The sequence below is a fragment of the Xenopus laevis genome, chromosome 4L, assembly GCF_017654675.1.
Source record: "Xenopus laevis strain J_2021 chromosome 4L, Xenopus_laevis_v10.1, whole genome shotgun sequence".
Lineage (NCBI taxonomy): Eukaryota > Metazoa > Chordata > Amphibia > Anura > Pipidae > Xenopus > Xenopus laevis.
This window is the reverse complement of record NC_054377.1, coordinates 1222161-1236920: the sequence shown is the minus strand read 5'-3', so window position 1 is coordinate 1236920 and position 14760 is coordinate 1222161. Positions and strand designations below refer to the sequence as shown.

The 14760-nt window shown below is 43.5% G+C and overlaps 1 protein-coding gene across 6 annotated transcripts in view; it reads right to left on the bottom strand.

Moving 5' to 3' along the window:
• Nucleotides 1-8024, bottom strand: part of LOC108713441 (transcription factor Sox-6) — a 261335-nt gene extending 253311 nt beyond the window's left edge. For 4 of the 6 annotated variants that reach the window (XM_041589668.1, XM_041589670.1, XM_041589673.1 and 1 more), the window contains exon 1: nucleotides 7206-7907. The gene's annotated coding sequence lies outside the window, so the exon portion shown is untranslated. The other 2 variants (XM_041589672.1, XM_041589669.1) reach the window with 2 other exon arrangements.
• Between the last annotated feature and the right edge of the window lie 6736 nt (nucleotides 8025-14760).

Genomic DNA, 14760 nt, shown 5'->3' with positions numbered 1-14760 from the left:
TTTAGATTAGGAATGCACCGAAATTCGGTTCGGGATTTGGCCTTTTTCAGCAGGATTCGGCCGAATCTTTCTGCCCGGCCGAACCGAATCAGAATCCTAATTTGCATCATGTAACTTTTTGTCACAAAACAAGGAAGCAAAAAATGTTTTCCAAATTGGGATTGGGATTCGGTTCGGTATTCGGCTGATTCTTTTTAGAAGGATTCTGGGATTTAGCCGAATCCAAAACAGTAGATTCGGTGCATCCCTAGTTCCGAATGTGACGGAAATTGCCGAAGCGCAGGAAGAAGACCCGGAGATTACTGAAGAGAAGAAGATGGCGCCTGTGAACTCCAATGCCGAGGGGTAAGTAAAGAGTTAGGGGCATTTACCAAAGATACCACCTAGGCGAGGGGTGCAGGGAGGGGGTCTATGTAGGTTAGCGGTTTTTATTAGCAAGGGTTTGGTTCTCCTTTATAGCATTATATATAAACACTAGTACTTATGGGACAGATGTCAGAATCTATATGAGCAGACAAGATGATTATTTCAGTTCTTCTGGATCATAAACTTCAAACCCTCAGTCTGACGCTCACCAACGCAAGGGTACCCCATGTATTCCGTCGGCATAGTCCCTCTTCTATATAATCCCCGAAATTGGCCAAATAGCACACAAATGTCTCTTCCTTCACTTGTAAAATTAAAAAAGAGGGGTCCCGCTGATCACATTTTGGGGCCCTGCTGATCACATTTTCTAAACAAAAGCTGAGGGCCCAATACCCTCACAGATTTGCACATCCACAAGCCTCCCTTAGTGTTATCCTATCAATTAAACGGGATGATTTTCCCATTGTACCAGTGTCACCCTTAATCCCAAAGCAGTTCCAGAGAACATCATGCAGGATACAACAGGTACAGGATCCTTTATGCAGAACCCCATTATCCAGAAAGCTCAGCATTACAGAAAGACCGTCTCCCATAGACTCCATTATTAAGATATAATTAATCCTTATTGGAGGCAAAACCAGCCTATTGGGTTTATTTCATGTTTACGTGATTTTCTATTAGATTTAAGGTATGAAGATTCAAATGATAGAAAGATCCGTTATCGGGAAACCCATTATCAGGAAACCCATAGTCCAGAAAGTTCCGAATTACAGGAAGGCAATCTCCTATATACACCATCATTTCCAAATAATCCAGATTTTTAAAACTGATTTCCTTTTTCTGTGTAATAATAAAGCAGTCGCTTGTACTTGATCCCAACTAAGATATAATTAATCCTTATTGGAGGCAAAACCAGCCTATTGGCTTTATTTCATGTTTATATGATTTTCTAGTAGACTTAAGGCATGAAAATCCAAATTATGGAAAGACCCGTTATTCAGAAAACTCCGAATTATGGAAAGGCCATCTCACATAGACTGCATTTAATCCAGATAATTCAAATATTTAAAAACAATTTCCTTTTTCTGTGTAATAATAAAACAGTCGCTCGTACTTGATCCCAACTAAGATATAATTAATCCTTATTGGAGGCAAAACCAGCCTATTGGCTTTATTTAATGTTTATATGATTTTCTAGTAGACTTAAGGTATGAAGATCCAAATTATAGAAAGATCCATTTTGCAAACATTCTGGATAACAGGTCCCATACATGTAACAAGAGAAATTAATTCCATACACATGCCGAGCGATCGTCTTGTGCCGCAATTACTCCCGGCATTGGTTCAGTTGACATGAAACGCTATCCCCCCCCCAAGGTTTAATGCCTCAGGCTTACTGAACCCCCACATCTAATCACTATAATCACCCTTTCTCGCCGTCATATTCCGCAACACCATGACTGTTTAATAAGTCGCACGACTCCCTGCCCCAGAGGAGCTTGCAATCTAATTTCCCTACTACTGAGGCACGCATGCGAGGGTCAATTAGATCTGGGGCAATTAGCCGCCAGTTTGAGCTGCCAATCGTTATTAACAACACGTAATAAGGGAACGCAGTATGGAAAACGAAAACAGAGCCTACGGACTGTGAAATGTTCCTTCAATCAATAAGAGAGCGGCGTCGGCTTTAAATAAATATCAAAGTTTAAATAGATACAGATAGAGATATGGGCAATATAGATAGTATTATTATTATTACGGTGTATGTATAAAATGCCTGTACGGTAGGATGTTTATATATATCATATAACACAAACACTGGTCAATACAGGGGATACAAAGACGATAAGATTTTCAATACAATGTCACATACCCAGCTATAGATGTCAATATTGTGCATGATCTACATGAAGGCCATATACAGAGGGGATCTGCCTTCCTCCTTCCCAGCCAAGGGTTAACAGCTGTGCCTGAGTGCAATGCCTTTCTTAACCCTCCGAAATAACATACAATGGATTAGTATCACACGCACTGCTTCACATTGCTCCTTGCATGTAGGACTGCCAGGCACGCACACCTGTTACTGCTGTTTCCCCCCACTAATCTAAAAAAACATATTTATATATATATATATATATATATATATATATATATATATATATATATATATATATATATATATATATACTCCATTGTTATTATTGACAGGGTTCCAGGACAAAAAAACATTGTATGAAATAAAAAAAAACAACATCTAGATATGTATAAAATTTAGAATTATTTTTAAGCCTCCCATCCCTCGGATTACGAGCCGCCTCCTATTATAGTGATTAACCCTTTGGTCGTCAGTTGCAGCCAAGAGGGTTAATGACCCTGGAAGCTTGCAGAGAAAGAGCGCTTTACACTAACACTGTTAGTGTTCATTGTGCCGAATGTCAAGCCGCCCTCTCTCCGGAAATGCAGCCCCCCGGGGAGTTGGGATGAGTAGTAGAGAAGTGCTGGAGGGCAAAGCTTTCCCTATCCCTGAAGGGTTCTGCAGCGGCACATCTCCGTGTGTAGATATATTATAGGCTGTATATTTAATGTCAGGAATTAAGTGTAACGGGAAGGAGTTTGTCTCCGGGTCAGGCTGCCTGGGATGGAACAGGGGAAAGGGCAAACATAGACTTATTTTCGCCAGGAGCAGGGATGCTAATGGGTTAAATACCACTTTCCCCACTAACACCCATAAATATATGTATTTCTCCAAATCCAGTGTTAGGCAATATGTAAGGCCTGCGTACTGACTGCGTGACAGTTTTCCTTAAACTGGTGTAATAAATACAAGCCATTATGTTTGCAGCTGGGGAAGATGTGACTCCCGGCTCTGTTATTTGACAATGTCTCAAACTATTGTTCTCTTTTAAAATATATTTTCTGTTTCTTGTTTTATGCACTTCAAATTAGAGCTTACTAAATACAAATACGGCTTGAAATTGCAGTGGTGTTGTTTTCTTTGCTGTGCTAAGCTTTCTTCTCTCACCCACCCTGATAATTACTCCCAATAACTGAATTCCCCCAGCGATAGAAACCAGGAATTTTGGAGTGGATTTCTGACCACTGGGACAAAATGTTTTCTTGTAAAGATAGCTAGAATCTCAGCTGCCATAAAGCAGGACAGGACTGCTGCTTCCAATGGGGATCAGATAGGATCTGTGCAGCCACTGGGACAGAATGTTCTGTTATACAGATAGCTAGAATCTCAGCTGCCATAAAGCAGGACAGGACTGCGGCTTCCAATGGGGATCAGATAGGATCTGTGCAGCCACTGGGACAGAATGTTCTGTTATACAGATAGCTAGAATCTCAGCTGCCATAAAGAGGACAGGACTGCTGCTTACAATGGGGATCAGATAGGATCTGTGCAGCCACTGGGACAGAATGTTCTGTTATACAGATAGCTAGAATCTCAGCTGCCATAAAGCAGGACAGGACTGCTGCTTCCAATGGGGATCAGATAGGATCTGTGCAGCCACTGGGACAGAATGTTCTGTTATACAGATAGCTAGAATCTCAGCTGCCATAAAGCAGGACAGGACTGCTGCTTACAATGGGGGATCAGATAGGATCTGTGCAGCCACTGGGACAGAATGTTCTGTTATACAGATAGCTAGAATCTCAGCTGCCATAAAGCAGGACAGGACTGCTGCTTACAATGGGGATCAGATAGGATCTGTGCAGCCACTGGGACAGAATGTTTCTGTTATACAGATAGCTAGAATCTCAGCTGCCATAAAGCAGGACAGGACTGCTGCTTACAATGGGGATCAGATAGGATCTGTGCAGCCACTGGGACAGAATGTTCTGTTATACAGATAGCTAGAATCTCAGCTGCCATAAAGCAGGACAGGACTGCTGCTTACAATGGGGATCAGATAGGATCTGTGCAGCCACTGGGACAGAATGTTCTGTTATACAGATAGCTAGAATCTCAGCTGCCATAAAGCAGGACAGGACTGCTGCTTACAATGGGGATCAGATAGGATCTGTGCAGCCACTGAGACAGAATGTTCTGTTATACAGATAGCTAGAATCTCAGCTGCCATAAAGCAGGACAGGACTGCTGCTTACAATGGGGATCAGATAGGATCTGTGCAGCCACTGGGACAGAATGCTCTGAATAGAGCTAGAATCTCAGCCATAAAGCAGAGCTGAAATGCTGCACTGTGTATTTTCCAGCATACAGCAGCACTAAGTGTCAAAACTCATGTTTAGTTTTGTGAATCTATTCCAGGTTACTAAAAAAAACTTGCTTTAAGGCAACTGAATAGAAACGTAAATGTTGATAAAAATGTCCCTTTAAGACAAAGGCATTGTGCTGACTGATCCCCTAAATGTGAGTTCTGGGAAAGTAATGGGAGTGAACAGAAGCTATTGAGACAGGGAACACACAGGCACATCCCAGTATAGCAATACATACAACGTGCTGACTTTGCTGTCTAATTATAAATGTGCCATTTTGGACCTTCCTTTCAGACCAAGTGCCATCTTACCTTATGAGGGAACTTTAAGATCAGCAACTGTTCAAAACAAAATGCCATTAAGAGATCGGCTTTACCCAACACAGGAGCAGGCCAGGAGATTGTTTTACAAACACCCTTTCTCGCTTAACACAAGAATGTATTATAAGTGAGGAAGTTTTGGAGAGAGACGGGGGGGGGGACATTGCACAACCCTCGGCGGTGTTAGAGTCCTGCGAGAGGGAAACCTGCCAGCACATACACATTTCCCCCCGTATATATATATATATATATAAATAAGTAATTAATACAGAACTGATTTGTAATCTGCTGAGGTTTCTTTTTGGAGACTTTGCAGATAAATATAAAACAAGGCGAGTGAATTCCAACGGGAAAATCGATTGCCGAGAAGAAAAAAAGAAACGATTCAGCCCGAATGGCATTGAGAATAAAATATCTATAAGCGCTGCCAGCATATGTATATATATATATATTGCACTACATGCCGTGGAATAGCAGATATATATATATATGTATGATGTTTGTATGGGTCGGAGGGGAATTGAAAGATTTAAGGAATATTGCTGCAATGCATTTGGTCACTTGATTGGGCGGCACATTTGTGATAGTGACAATTAAACGGCTTATCGAGACAGGACACGATCCATTGGCTTTTATCTGGTGCAAAAGTCTAACTGTCTGCACTTAAGGAAACACCCCGACTACAGAATTAATCTCCCTTCCCCAGGCCACAAAGCCTCTCTCACACACACACACAGCAATGGCCCTGACATTCAGACACAACAGCCCCTATCTACACAATGCCTCCGCAACCTTCCCCATTGTCCTTAAAGAACCTGAATATCAGCGATGAGACTGGGGCAAGACCTGCGACACGGCACACGTAACCGTATAAACGCGCTGGAAGCAGATTCGCGTGCAAATCCTGCGCACTGCAGCAACGGTTAAATCATATACTTGTAGCAACATCACAAATAACAATTATACGGCGCTAGAATTATGTCGGCACAGCCCCCAAGTGATAGATTTTTTTTTTTTTCCCTAAAATATGAAAGCATGCGATCATGTACGCACAAGAACACACATCTCCCAGCAACTTATTGCACAATAAATACATGTCCGTGTCTGTCACAACCCCCCCCCCAAAAAAAAAAACACACACGGATCATTTCTACATTAAAATCTCCAGTTACATCTGGGGGGGCTACATTGTGCCCCATGTAAAACTATAAGCAATATTGGTGTGTGTGTAAATACTGTATATTGTGTAGAGTTGCAGATCCCCCTCTATTTATACAGTTTAAATGCTCTCGGGTATCCCCCAAATATGCACATAGCTTCCAAGCAGGACAATGAGGGGAATGCAGCAGGGATTGTTCTGAGACCCCCTTATGTGTAAAAGGCAAAGCCTGGGAGATTGAGGGGTCTTTGGAGTGATTAGACAAATATCCCTTATATTCCCTACGACACCTTGTTCCACAGCAGATGTTCCCATGCGGAGACGTTCCTAGGGGCACCCAGTGTGTGACAAGGCCCCGGCCTGACAATTGGGACAACATTTGGGCAGAGAGGGGCGCTGCTGGGGTTAAATTGCGCAGTAACTCTAATGACAATTTATTGTTTATCACTGGCCTTGTCGGGGTAAATAGTTATTGGACAGCAAAGGGGGGGCCTGGGCTTAACAACTCCCAAATCTGCCGCCCCATCAGCAAAGCAGCAGGAAAAACGATAAAACAGTGTAACGGCAAGGAAAGTAAATAGTAGCAGATACGTGCCGTGTAATATTTATACTGTGTGCTCTGATACATGCGGAAAGATACAAATAACACATAAATACACAGGAGAAACATACCGACTGACACACAGACAACATGTAAATATGTAGCAAGACAGCCGGACGCACAATTAGACATCACATACAGACGCACAATTAGATATCACATACGGACGGACGTAAGTTATAGTCCTTGTTTGATATTTATTAAGGCAATTGCAACTGAATTGAGGGCACTTTATAAATAAATTCATATTACAGCGCCGGACAGACAGACGGACATTACTGACGTGGATACGCACCCCGTGTTTAGATTTAGATCCCATGCAATGATTGTGGCACATACATGAGGAGCTCCTTACCACTATACACGCCTATCAGCGCAGCTGCCGACTTACAGAAAAAGAGCGAGTGAAAGCAAGCGAAGGGGCAGCGCCCAGGAGCAAGAGCGGGTGCCGGGGCTGGGGAGCGGGCAGGGTTAAAGGGTTGAGATGAAAGAGTTAAAGGGTTGAGGTGGAAGGGTTAAAGAGAAGAGCGAGACTTACTGTGTGTTGAGCCACTGTCCGGAGGGATTCAGGCCCTGCTGTCCAGGTTTGGGGGGATTTTCGGGCGTCAGTGTAGCCCCCCAGGCGTAAGAATGAGGAGCAGTTAAGGGTTAAGCATTGCTGGGAGGTGCAGGGGTGCAGATCAGGCCCCCATCCCTCAGGGAAGAGCAGTGGCTGGGCTGTGAGATGGAAGTTTTGGGCAGAACTTTGCTGAGCCGACTGCTGCCTGGGAAGATAAGAGTGTGGGACTGAGACTCATGCTGCCCCCCTCTGTGGTGGGAGAAGAAATTGCTGCTTCTCTTGCTGCTGCTGCTGCTGCTGCTGCTTCAGTTGTTGCTTCTGCTTCTGGGGGAACTTTAGAGGACTGGCAGCCTGGGACACAGCAATTTGGGGGTGCACACTACTCCCCCCAGGAGACAAGACTCCCCCCAGAGGAGCAGGCAGCTGAGGGGAGGGGTTAACCCCTGATGTGCTGGGAGCCAGAGGCACGTGCCTGGTCTTCTTATCCCTGGGGGCTTAACCCCTTGTGCACAACAGCCTTGCGCCTGAGCAGCAGTTTGGAGACTCCATAAAGGGTTAATGTGTCAGTGTAAAGCTGTTAACCCTGTGTGCCCCGGGGGAATAACTAAAAGCGGCTTGAGTTGCTGCACCCCTGAAATATCGGGGGTCAGGAATGAATTCAGGAGCAGTGATAGGACCCCCCAGTTACCTGTGTGCCCCCGACATCATCCCGCTCACTTGTCACAGTCCCGGGGGGGGCGGGGGGAGGAGCCGCAATGTCCCGAATCTCCAAATCATTTCCCAATCCTGCAGCGTCAAACCGGGGGTGAGAGGGAGGGGCCGGTACCGCCCCCGAGGGAGGGGCCAACAGGGGAGGAGGTGGGGCTCAAATTAGACAAAAGTAAAAAAATAAAATAAAAGAAGAATTGGGTTGGGGGGGGTGATCACCCCTTTAATCAATCAAATCAATAACCCCTCCCCCGGCTCATCATTACTAATAACTAATTGTCTCACTAATGATTAATATTGTGTCACTAATGACCCCCAGTGTAACTATAGGAAATACCACTGATACAATGGAACTCACACACCTCTCTTATTATCAGTCTCACATACAATCTTCTACTCTGGAACACTCACTGGGGAAAGGGGGTACAGAATGGAGGGACACTGGGGGACACTGAAATACAGCGAATAGGAATGGGGAGACACTGGGGTACAGTGTAACAGAGCCAAAAGAACTACAACAAATCTAGAAATACTCTAGAAATACTTCATAATAAATAGGGACACTATGAGACGCTGGGGGACACTGAAATAAAGACAAGGGAAAGGGGGTACAGTGGAAAGAGTAGCAGAGACACTGGGGGACACTGAAATGCAGGGAATAGGAATGGGGAGACATTGGGGTACAGTGTAACAGATCCAAAAGAACCACAACAAATCTAGAAATACTTTAGAAATACTTCATAATAAATAGGGACACTATGAGACGCTGGGGGACACTGAAATAAAGACAAGGGAAAGGGGGGTACAGTGGAACAGTAGCAGAGACACTGGGATAATGTGTAATACAGGGAAGAGGAATGGGGAGACAGGGAGACATTGGGGTACAGTGTAACAGAGCCAAAAGAACTACAACAAATCCAGAAATACTCTAGAAATACTTCATAATAAATAGGGACACAAGGAGACACTGGGGGACACTGAAATAAAGAGAAGGGAAAGGGGGTACAATAGAACAAGTGGCAGAGAGATTGGGGTACAGTGTAATACAGGGAATAGGAATGGGGAGACATTGGGATACAGTGTAACACAGCTGAAATAACTGCACCAAATCTGATTAAGTAAATAAAAAATAGTCTTTTATGTAAATACCAGTTTGTACCTGTAATACAGTCACAAAGAACATTTTTACACCATTTATTTAGAGTGGGCACTAAAAGCGAGGCCTTCCCTATAAGAATCAGACCTGCTGCACAACATAAAGAGAAGGAAGCCATCGAATTGCTATTACTGTAGGGGGAACACAAACCCTTCCAACACCCTGTCTCTGCCCTACTGCCCCCCATCCTGACTGTACCCCATGTACCCACACTTATACGCACTTATCTGCCCCCCACTAGTCCCAGCTCTTGTCTTTCTCACAAGCATTTTGCACATGAGGGAAGGTGAGAATAAGTCTAAGTGCAACATTTGTTTTTCCTTTTTACTGTTGTGTAGAGAGTGTCCCTTGCCCCGTCCAACCACAGGAGAGGTAAGTGCAATGGGGTACTGGAGGGAGGAATGGGGTACTGGAGGGAGGAATGGGGTACTGGAGAGAGGAATGGGGTACTGGAGAGAGGAATGGGGTACTGGAGGGAGGAACGGGGTACTGGAGGGAGGAATGGGGTACTGGAGGGAGGAATGGGGTACTGGAGGGAGGAATGGGGTACTGGAGGAGGAATGCGGGTACTGGAGGGAGGAACGGTTCGGGTACTGGAGGGAGGAATGGGGTACTGGAGGGAGGAACGGGGTACTGGAGGGAGGAATGGGGTACTGGAGGGAGGAATGGGGTACTGGAGGGAGGAATGGGGTGCCCTGATGAAATGGAAGATGGCGCACAAAGGCTCCACGTCTACTGAAATCCTACGGCATGTGATGAATCTGCACATTCTGACACTTCTTAAACATGTTTCACGGACCACTTGGCAAAATGCTGACCAAATCTTTTTACTCCACATATTTACAAATTGTCCCATCAGCACAGGGCAGCATTGGTCGAAGGCAACCCAAAAATGACAACTGGGGGTCACAGTGTTGGGGTGAAGGATGGAAGGGCTACAGTGAGCAGAAGGAATAAAAGAATTAGAACATGCCCAGCAGAAAGGGCGCACGCTGCCCTGCTGAGCCAGGTGTGGCGGCAAAGGGGTTAAAATGAACAGGAACAAAAGGAGGTCTGTGAAAAACGTGGTAAATGGGGTGTGCACCCACTTAACAGCATGATTTGGGGGTATGTGGTTGCAGCTATTTGGGTGCAGTTCCATAATAAACTAACAGTTTGTATCCACCTGAATTGCACTTGTCCTACTGGCAGGTTAGAAAGGGTTAACATAGCAGGGCTTCTTAAAGTGACAAGTGCAATTAAACATTCATGATTAGTCCAAGAGCTACAGACAGGAACATCTATATATATATATATATATATATATATATATCTATATCTATCTACGTCCATTCAATTCAATTCTGCAAGTTATTGTGAGCGTACGATGGGTTAAATCTCTAACTTTTTCAGACTAGAGGTCACCTTGAATCCCAGCCCCCCCATAACCAATAGGGTCAATAAATATCCTTGAGAAAATGGACAGGGAAATGTCAGTATTCTGCCTCATCACGATGCTAAAAACCTAAAATTCTCTGCCCAATTCTTACATCTGACACTCAAATTTACAGAATTTCCCCAAACCGGCATTTATTTTTTTTATTTTACAATCTGCGATGAACAAAAAGCGAGCGATTTCTGCAGCTGAACCAGAATGCGCAGACTGGGTCATAAATAATTCCTCAGTTCCGTATCATTTCTCATACTTTCGGGGGGGGGGGGTTTTGGATTAAAATTGATTGATCGCCCTTCTTTGTCTATATCCCAGAGAGAAAAGCTGATTGGAAAGAAAATAGTGGAGGAATCATAGAAACAAATGTCGATTCTATAGGAAACAGCCGTATACAACGGATCTGAGCCCAAAAGCTGCGGATAATATCAAGCACTTTCTCCTTAGCCCAAGTCATTTATACCCAGTAACCCAAGTCATTTATACCCAGTAGCCCGAGTCATTTATATCCAGTAGTCCAAGTCATTTATACCCAGTAACCCAAGTCATTTATACCCAGTAACCCGTCATTTATACCCAGGAGCCCAAGTCATTTATACCCAGTAACCCATCATTTATATCCAGTAGCCCAAGTCATTTATATCCAGTAGCCCAAGTCTTTTATACCCAGTAGCCCGAGTCATTTATACCCAGTAGCCCAAGTCATTTATACCCAGTAGCCCAAGTCATTTATACCCAGTAGCCCAAGTCATTTATACCCAGTAGCCCAAGTCATTTATACCCAGTAACCCGTCATTTATACCCAGTAGCCCAAGTCATTTATACCCAGTAGCCCAAATCTGCACAGATTCACCCATCTCATTACTTGCACCAGGGCATCATTGCCCTGAATTAGCACTGATTCCAGTGGAACAATATACAGGTATGGGATATGTTATCCGGAAACCTGTTATCCAGAAAGCTCAGAATTACGGAAAGGCTGCCTTCCGTAGACTCCATTTTATCCAAAGAATCCACATTTTTAAAACTGATTTCCTTTTTCTGTGTAATAATAAAACAGTAACTTGTACTTGATCCCAACTAAGATATAATTAATCCTTATTGGAAGCAAAACCAGCCTATTGGCTTTATTTCATGTTTATATGATTTTCTAGTAGACTTAAGGTATGAAGATCCAAATTACGGAAAGATCTGTTATCATTCTGGATAACAGGTCCCATAGCTGTATACAATTAGTCACAGTGAGGAGTCAGGTAGAACAGTCCGTAGTGTAATATAATGGCGCTGCTGGTGCATAGGATATGGGTCAGTGCAATATAATTCCAGGCCATGGTAAAGGATATGGGCCATGGTAATATAATGCCAGGCTGGTGCACAGAATACAGATGAGTGAAATATATCTGTCTGATGCATAGAGTAATATATCAATGCATAGTAATAATATAGGAATATCATTTTAAGCTGGTGCAGAGTATATGGTTTGGCTGTAATACAATGTCAGGCTGGTGCATAGGATATGGGTGACTGGAATAACATTTTAAAAGAATTTGTGAAAAACAATAAAAAATGTGAGTAACAAAATAAAGTGTAAAAGAGGTGCACAGGATATGGATGAGGTAAATATAATAAGATAATGCCATGCTATAGAATAGGTGAATATTATATACTGACAGTTAGATAGGATACGGGTGAGTATAACATAATGCCAGACATGGGTTACTATAATATACTGACAAGTAGGACAGGATAGTCTGGTGCATAGGATATGGGTGAGGTTAATATAATGCCAGCCTGGTGCCGAGTATATGTTTTAGGTGTAATACAATGTCAGCCTAGTGCATAGGATATGGGTGAGATTAATATGATGTCAGGCTGGTGCATAGGATATAGGTGACTGGAATAAAATGTTAAAAGAGGTGCACAGGATCTGGATGAGGTGAATATAATAATATAATGCCATGCTAAGGAATAGGATATGGGTCAGTATACAACAATGTCAGGTTGATGGCAGGTGAATATTACATACATAGGATATGGGTGTAACATATATATACATATGGGTTACTATAATATACTGACAAATTGGACAGGATACGAGTAAATGTAATATATTGTAAGTCTGGTGCATAGGATATGGGTGAGATTAATATGATGCCAGCCTAGTGCATAGGATATGGGTGAGATTAATATTTCAGCCTGGTGCATAGGATATCGGTGACTGGAATAAAATTTTAAAATTCTGTTATGTGCACAGGATATGGATGAGGTGAATATAATAATATAATGTCATGCTAACGAATAGGATATGGGTGAGAATATAATAATGTCAGGTTGATGGCAGGTGAATATTATATACTGACAGTTAGATAGGATACGGGTGAGTATAACATAATGCCAGACATGGGTTACTATAATATACTGACAAGTAGGACAGGATACGAGTAAATTACTATAAAGTAGTATATTGTTAGTCTGGTACATATGATATGGGTGAGATTAACATAATGCCAGCCCAGTGCATAGTACTGTATATGGGTGAGATTAATATAATGCCAGCCTAGTGAATAGGATATGGGTGAGATTAATATAATGCCAGCCTGGTGAATAGCATATGGGTGAGATTAATATAATTGGCCACTTATCAACTTCACAGACACCACTGTCTCAACAAAATACACCAAATAATATATAGAATAACATATTGTCTCAGCTTATTAAATTTGGGGGGCGCAGGGCACTTGGCATCGATGCCATGGGATCAGGTAGATTTGGAGAGAGCCTTCCCTTATTCCCATGCCTCTAAAGCAACGTCTCTTTGCACAACAGGGTACAGGTTTATCTCATTCCCATAATGTAACTGGCACATGGGCAATTCTAAAATCACACTGCCGAAACCTGGCACTGACCTCGCACAAGGCAATAAGTCGGCACAGGCGATTATCCCTGTCCAACCATAGTAACCAACTGGCACATGGGGACACCACAATACAAGCCTGGCACCAAACTGTCACTATCGAAACCTAGCAGAAAAAGTGGCATTATAAAAAGCTGGCATCTCCTGAGCCCAAAGTTAACCACGGCGTAGCACAATGGCAGCCTAAAAGTACATAGGCAGTGTCACTATCAACAGCCGATGAGATGTGGTACAAGCCTGGCACTGATCTGATTTGGCTGTGGATAGTGAGCGCCACACAGTTGTATATCAGTCTTCTCAGTCACATGTCAGCTCACTGGGCTCAGCAGCAACACCGACACAAGCAAGTCACACTCATTCACCTACACACACAACATGGGCCTTATTAACACAATATTCCCTGTTTATACACACACAATACATCTACAGATATAATGTGATGTGTATTTATACTGCACAGATGTACAAATCACACTAAATTATTGTGAAACCCACCAACTCACACACGCACGCACATTGTGCTAGACGGAGCAGTCTTCGGTGCTAAACCAGAGAACAAGGCGACAACGCTCCAAACAATATCTTCTGCACCCACCCTGCTTCATCCATGGGACACACAGCCACCGAGCAGTATAAAATCAACACAAAACCCCAGATTAACACCCCTGTACCCGTCAATATCTCTATATACTTAAAGGCACAATCACTCGCACAACCTCTGAAAGTTGGACAGAACGGCACTGAAACACACACACGCAGATTGATACACAGGTGGACAGACAAACATCAGACCAAACTGGTGGACAGAAAGAGACACACTTATGGCCAGCGAATGCTAAATGCATTGTCCAGACAGCTGAGCCCCCATCATTAGATGCCAGGACATACAGTGAAGGGGGTCAGAGAAAAGCACAAAGTTTCCCGTTGCACAAATGAATTTACTCAGATCCCCGACACAAACCTCCCGCTCCTTAAATTCCACCAAACAAGTGAATAAAAGTGAAATTGGTACCAAACACACTGGGAGAAAGGGGGGCAGAGCGCTTCCTTTTAAAAATTCAATCATGAGAAAAAAAAAAAATTTCTCGAGAAAAATGCAGAATATTCTGCGGGAATAAGAACTTTTTAAAGGAAGATCCAGGGGGCACCCAGCCCTGGCACACTCTCTGCCTCCCTCCGCCGGACAATAGCCCCACAAATAGATGCTGGCAGACAACAAGGTGGTGGTACTTACAGTTGCACAGGCTCAGAAGAAAAGCTGTTTGTGTTAAGTGAAGAGTCACACTGGGCTGCAGAGAGCAGGGATGGGGGTGGGAGTGCCAGCTTG